Here is a 6750-nt window from a genome sequence, read left to right on the forward strand (position 1 = left end):
CACAGATAAAAAAAGAGATGAAAGCCAAAGAGGCTGACACTGGTAAATGAGAAACTGGGGTTGAATTAGACCAGTAGTACTTGATGTGCTATCGACTTCCTTTTTTGGCCCCATTAGCTCCTGCAGAACTGAAGCTTTAGTGTTTGGAAGTAAGGGAGGGAAGGATATTTCCATTTTTTTTTGTCCTTGCCAAGAGAACTTTCTGCATGTGAGCCATCTCTGCTGCTTGGGGAAGGCTGCAAGAAGCCAGGATAGGAAGGAAACTCATAGGGGTTAAAAGGTTCTCAGGAAGATGATGCGCCCAGTTTTAGCTGTGCTATGCAGTCCTCAAATGTCACCCTACTGGGGACACACTGCCTAATCTTTGTCTAATGTGTCTGGATAGACATTATTTTATATTGTGTGATGTTTGCCATCAAGACCTTGATACTGCTGGTATCTGCTGAGGGTGGGATCTACCCCAGCATCTGCTTTTGACCATGGTGGCTGCCCATAGGTGAGATGGCTTTGCTATGGGCATCCTCTGGGTGCCCTGCGGGTGCTTAGTTCTTCCTTTCATCCTGGAAGTGGGTATGGATCCCACCCTCAGGACTTTTGTAACACATGGGATATTTCATAATCTGTTAGAGCTTGATGTGAAGCATTCTGTTGCCAGGCCTGAGAGGATGCCCCAGGCAGCTGCATTAATTCAGCCCACCGTGAACTGCTGACAGTGTCAGTGCACTGGTCAGTGCAGCAGGCAATGGGCAGACCTCTGACACTGGATCTAAGTGGGGAGAAGCTCCTCTGGGTGAGAAGGTGCAGCTGATACCTTCCACAGCTGCCCCACATCACTTGGGCTTGCAAAGTGGGGTGGCCGCATCCCCACTCATTTCCAAGGCCATGCCCGCACCTATGTCATCCATTAACCACAAGATGTACTTGCAGTGTGGAGAAAACCCAAATGTCTTTCCTTATTGCTGTGGAGTGGCACCTCTGTGATCTCCAGCTGCCATCTGCTGGTAACTGTGCTGAGCCAGACAGCCAACACTTCGCTTCTGGATGCTTCCCAGCTGGTGCAAAGCTGAGCATCCTTGGGACCAGGGGCTGCTGTCATCCCATGCTGGTCACAGCAGTGCTCTGGCACAGAGCCACCTGAACTCAAAGGACCTTCTTGCAAGTTCTGTGCAGGGGAAACGATATTGCGGCAGCAGACTGCTGAAGGGCAAGCAGGATTTTAGCATGGCATTAAATTGCATGATTTATTGGAAACTAATCTTTTTTTTTTTTTTTTTTTTTTTTTTTCTGGATAGATATTAAACCTGCCTTGAGGAGGTGGGGAAAAGATGGGGAACAATCTGTTAAAATACATTTTTTGCTATTTTCTGATCACTTGGGTGCAACAAAGCAAGCTAGCAAAAAAGTGAAGCTTTTGTCTAGAGCCTAACTAGTGATTTTGTTTGCTTGTTTATAATCTAGCTGTGCAGCTTCAGAGCTATTCTGCTGCATGTTTACCACTGGAGATGCAAGTTACAGTGATCTGAAATATATTGCATAAATAGCAATTGCTCCCTGCAGCATGAATGATGGGTTTGTGAAGCTGTTTGCATTTCAGGCTGGGATGGCAACCAGCATCATGTAACATAGTGGCCAGCCATGGTACGACCTGTAGGCAAGCATCTGTCACCTCTGCATCAAGACCAATACGTCACCCTTCTGCTTTGGCTTACCTCATACTGCCAATAGGTGCACAGATGTCCCAGATGGTGCCAGGCCCTGTGATGTGGTTCTTCATGGAACAGTCACAGCTCTTGTTTATCCCTTGCAGCTCAGAAGGGGTTTGCTGGGGATCACAGGAGGTGGCAGGGGAGCGTTGGTCCTTCTAAGCATCAGCCCCAGTACTAGTAGATGCCTTCGTCAACACAAACCAGTGTAGTAGAAAATGAAAAGGTTTGAATTGTGAAGTCCTTAAAAGGTTTGTGAAAATAAATGGTGGAGTAGAGAAAGACTCTGTCAGAGCCACACCTGGCAAGGGGAAAACTGAAGTGTTAAACCACTGAGCCCCAAATGTTTTTTGAGATGTCAGAAGGGAGAATGTCCCTATTCCAGCTCCTAACTCTAAATTGAAGGATGTCATTCTTTGCCATTTTACTCTGACATGAAGAAGAAAGATTTTTCTAAATAGTCACCAAGCAAGCTTCTCTGCTAAAAGATAAAAAAATGAAAATCCTTGTGATATCTTAGCTGATATCACTTAATTTTGGTGCCCAACTCAAGAATTTTTAAGGCTTGGAGTCTGCAATAGCAACACTCCTCTGATGGCCAGGAATAAGGGCATTATTTCTTGCCAGCATCCCAAACTGGAAGAATCCCTTTCTATGTACTCAAAACTGCCTCCTAGAATTTCAGCTCTGCACGAGGATTTTTATCACATCTTGTCCTCAGCTTCTCCAGGGCATCACAAAACAGCAGCATCCTCCCACGTGAAATCTCATCATGCTGTGCGAGTTGATGGCAGTAGTTTATCAAGTCAGATATATTCCTCAGGATGCAGGCTGCATGAGTAACATATAGGGGTTATAGGAGTTATTATTATCAGGGTGCAGATTAGCATCGAGGGTGTTGATGGCGAATGTCACAGCCTTTCTATTTCATTCTGATATTTTTTTGGTGGGAAGCTAGGTTTGAAACTCAACCAAAGAAGCTCCTTATTTTTATTTTATTTTAGTTTTGTTTTAAGAAATCTCGCCCTGGAGGGAGCTGTCATTCTGGGATGCTGATTAGCTTTTGCAAGTTGACAGGGAGCAAGGCGGCTCTCTCTATAGCACTCCCAAGTTCTTTCACCTAATCACACCAGCACTGCAGGCTCCATGTGGAGGAAATGGAACCCTATCTCAGTGCCTGACAACTCCTTCAGCTCCAGACTTTGTTTTCTCGTTCCCCTCAAACTGTAACAAACCATTAATTTTGATTTTTTTCTTTTTTTTTTTCTTTTTTTTTTTTCATTCTTTCAGCAACCATTTTCGTTCTGCCTCCCTTTCTGGTTCTTTTCCTTAGGGTTAGTAACACTGAAGACTGTATTCGCTTCATATATATCCTTTATCCTTAGAGCTTTTTGGCATCTATTGTATCAACTGGTCAGAGGATATGCAGCATCTTTTGAAAACTGTCCTTTTTAGCTGGGGGGAAAAAATAGTTGTAATATATCTGTCCAGGTTGATGTGAAAAATACTGCAAGCAGAAACAAATTAACAGGCTTCCTAGCAGGCTCTTACTGCAGTTAAAAAGAGGGTCTTATATTGTGGAGTTTGATTCGGAAGATGTGGATTTCATTCCCAGTTCCTGAGAGTCCATAATGCAGGGAAGTGACATGAAATGTGTCTTTCACAGAGCCCAGGTGTGAAAAACAGTGAGTCCTGTTCATGGACCAGCTGTTGCAGCAAGAGCTGGTGCTCCAGACCCTCAACGATTGTCTGAACCCAGAAGAGCCTGGGGAAGAGAGTGCACCCTTAATAAAATGCCTGCAGAGCTCTGGGGCAAAGAAGCAAATGGGACTAAGCTTTCCCTTGATTCTCCCATTGAGTCTTTCTAAACAAGCAGGTTTGTGCCAGATTTTGCCTCCAACCAACAAGTGCCCAAACATTGACTGATAAGGGAGAGAATGCTCTTATTCCAGCTCCTAACTCTAAAATGAAGGACATACTTCTTCTTTGCCATTTTCTCCCTGACATGAAGAAGAAGGATTTTTTAAACAGTCACTATACAGAGATGGATCAAAGCTGCCAATACCTGCCTGAATCTGCATTTCCAAAGCACATGGGCTGTTGACATCTGTGGTTTTGTCATGGAGCCTTTTCTCTTGAAATGGGCTGGCTGGTATAAATTTAAATGCATTGCATCACTTTTTAGTTGTGCACAGGGAATGTTTTTTTTTTTTTTTTTTTTTTTTCTTTTTTGCAAATGCCAGAATGATTCAGCAGTGGCTGCTTTATTCCTCACAGTGTAATCTGGAATAGCATTGTGAAAAACTGCACCAGGAAACAGGGATGGGTACGAGCCCACCTCTTCCCCTGTCTGGCAAGAGCTTTCCAGGTGATTGAGCACCACCTCCAGCTTTTATCGTATCAGTTTAAGTTCCTCATGATTTCTGAAACAGCAGATTGCAGAACAAGCGAAACTGGTTGTACCTGTAGCACAACCACACTGCACCCTTGGCAGGGGCTGGGAGGCATTGGCTTACCTGCTCTGCTGGGGAGCTTGATGGGCTGGGCAGCACAACTCAACTGCATTCCTCCTTGGCTGAAGTCTGGTGAAATGAGACCGACTCCCTTGCAGCTCCTCTATTTCTCCTGCTTGCTTATTCATTATTTTTGCTTCTCCTTTTTGCTGGTGGTAGCTAATGGATGCAGGTCAGCATGGCCTCGCTGTGCAGCATCACCCCAAATGCTGTAATTCACAGCCCACGTTGCAGGGACTGTGTGGCTTTCATTCCTTCAGTGTTTCTCAGACTGTACTTTGTTTGTACTCCAAACCTGAACCACCCTTCCAGAAAAGTAATAACCCTTCCAGAGTCCTAATACAAACTACACGCAGGTCTCTTTGTGCCTTAAATTCATTAAAAGCGCTCTTAGAAAAATGATTTATTCCCAGACTTCTGCATGGAGTTGGCAACGACATTATGTAATAGCTAAATCTTCATTAGTTATATCTGTTTGCTTTGTGCTTCCGTGACAATGATGGAAGCTGTAAATAAGTGTATTGTCCCATCTTAACAAGGGTAGCGTATCCATCAGTAAGGACACTTGCTCTGCTGAGATCTTTGCAAGGCTGTACAAGGGAGTAAATTAAAAGGAGAACAACATCCTTCATTTAAAGTGTCCTTGTTCTGTCACTTAATGTTTTACCCTTGCTAATATCTTTCAAAGTCTGGCTCTTACTCAGAAAAGTTACTTGGTAAATATGACATATTTTATCCAGCCTATGTCTACTTGGTCCTAAAACTATTTTTCTGGGCAACTGCAGCTTGAAGCTCTACCTGTGGCTTCTCAGCTTTGTTTCCCAGCTGTCACTGAAGATCTGCAGATTTCCAGTTCGGTCAGACATGCACCCTGCTTCAGACCGGAGCAGACAGACGTTACCTCTGATCCCACCTGGCCGGATAGACTTAATAATAATGCAGGGAGAGCTGAAATGTTGGACTTGCTTCAGACTCATCTGACAGTCCAGGAGTGAAAATCGGAGTGTGGCCTGCAGAGGGAAGAAAAGAGCTGTGGTAGCACTGCCTGGCTGCCCGGGGTCTGCTCCTCTCCCACCGCCCTGCTGCTCCTCAGCTGTTCCCCTAAGCTGAAGCGCTGTCTTTAAGCGTTACATGCATTTAAAGCCCGATCACATCAAACCAAAATTAAACAGAAGGTTTTAATTCGAGAGATATTCCTTCTGAGAAAGGGCTGGGAGGAAAACATTGGTTAGCTGAATGCCTCTCCCATCCCTGTTGCTGGAAAAAGCCCCCAGGAGGTGAAGTGAGAGGAGAGGCTTGGCTATTGTCTTCCCTCATTGCATTGTTATGTGTATACTGGCCAATTTCTGCATCCATTTAGAGATGCACTAATTGTCATTGGAGCTGTTTGCTGACAACTGTGAAGTAGCTTCATAATGAAGAGGAAGTCCATTATTCATTAACATTTGTAAAAATAATTGCCTGTCACTTAACCAAACACCGTTTGCCCCAGAAACATTTGCTCTTCTGTGTTTTTTTCTTATGTATATATAGATTATTATTTCGAGCTGCCCTCTTTGAAACGCCACTTCTGATTTCCCATCTCTGAAGGGCTCATTCTCAGCTGCTGTGATGTGAATCAGAGAACAGACTGCACGAGAAGATACTAAAGGTCCTGTCATTTCTGCTGCATGGAGAGCAGAGTGCATTAACGGAGCTGTGATGCTGTGCTCCAGGAGGGCTGCAGCTCTGAGATACTGCTTGAACAGTGGGTTTTGGGGATTGCTGCTTCTCTGCAGTCTACTCTGCTCCTTGCCTGAATATTATTATGATGCAGGAAGAGGCTGTGAGTGCAGGGCTTGGTGGTAGAAAGTCATCTCTGGCCAAGGAGGTGAGACATACAAGGTAGCCCCAGCCCCAAAAGGAAAGGCTTTTTTGGGAGATGAAGAAGGTTTCTCAGGAGGAAAACAGGGAGGGGATGGAGGTATCCTTTGTGTTGGCCCTTTTTGCCCATTACACCTATGAGCAGAGCTGTCATTTTCACCTAGACACATTTATGCCATAGGTGATGCTCTGGCAAGGCCTTGTCCCCATGCCCACCAGCTCACCACAGTCCTATGTGCCAGACTCTTCCTCAGCCACAACCACCCCCGGGGATGAAAGAAACCAACCCGTCCCTTGGCTGTGAGAAAGCAAATTTTGGCTTTGCTGATGTGGCCGGAACACTCGGAGCTGTTCTGCCTGTTGGGGAAGATAGTTTGATAGTTTTGCAGCTATCCAGAGCATTTGAGGTACGTTGCTACATCCCCTTGGGATTGAGAGGGAACAAAGGAATTTCCTTCCCCAGGAATCAGTGGAGACCTGTCTGCTTGCACCTGCCAAGCTTCTGCTGCTGTAATAGCTTTCACTATTTGTCATTGTGCTGATTATTTATTATTTCCTGGACACATGAGTTCCCTCTCCACCCATCCTCTCCCAGGGCAGGGAGTGCCACATCTCCTGGTGGTGAATGGCCACCACTGTTGACTTAAGAGCACGGTGAGCAGCAGGTGAGC

Source organism: Centrocercus urophasianus, unplaced genomic scaffold (assembly GCF_019232065.1).
Source record: "Centrocercus urophasianus isolate 14NV4802_14NV808 unplaced genomic scaffold, USGS_Curo_1.0 seq_18, whole genome shotgun sequence".
In the NCBI taxonomy this organism is placed as follows: Eukaryota; Metazoa; Chordata; class Aves; order Galliformes; family Phasianidae; genus Centrocercus; species Centrocercus urophasianus.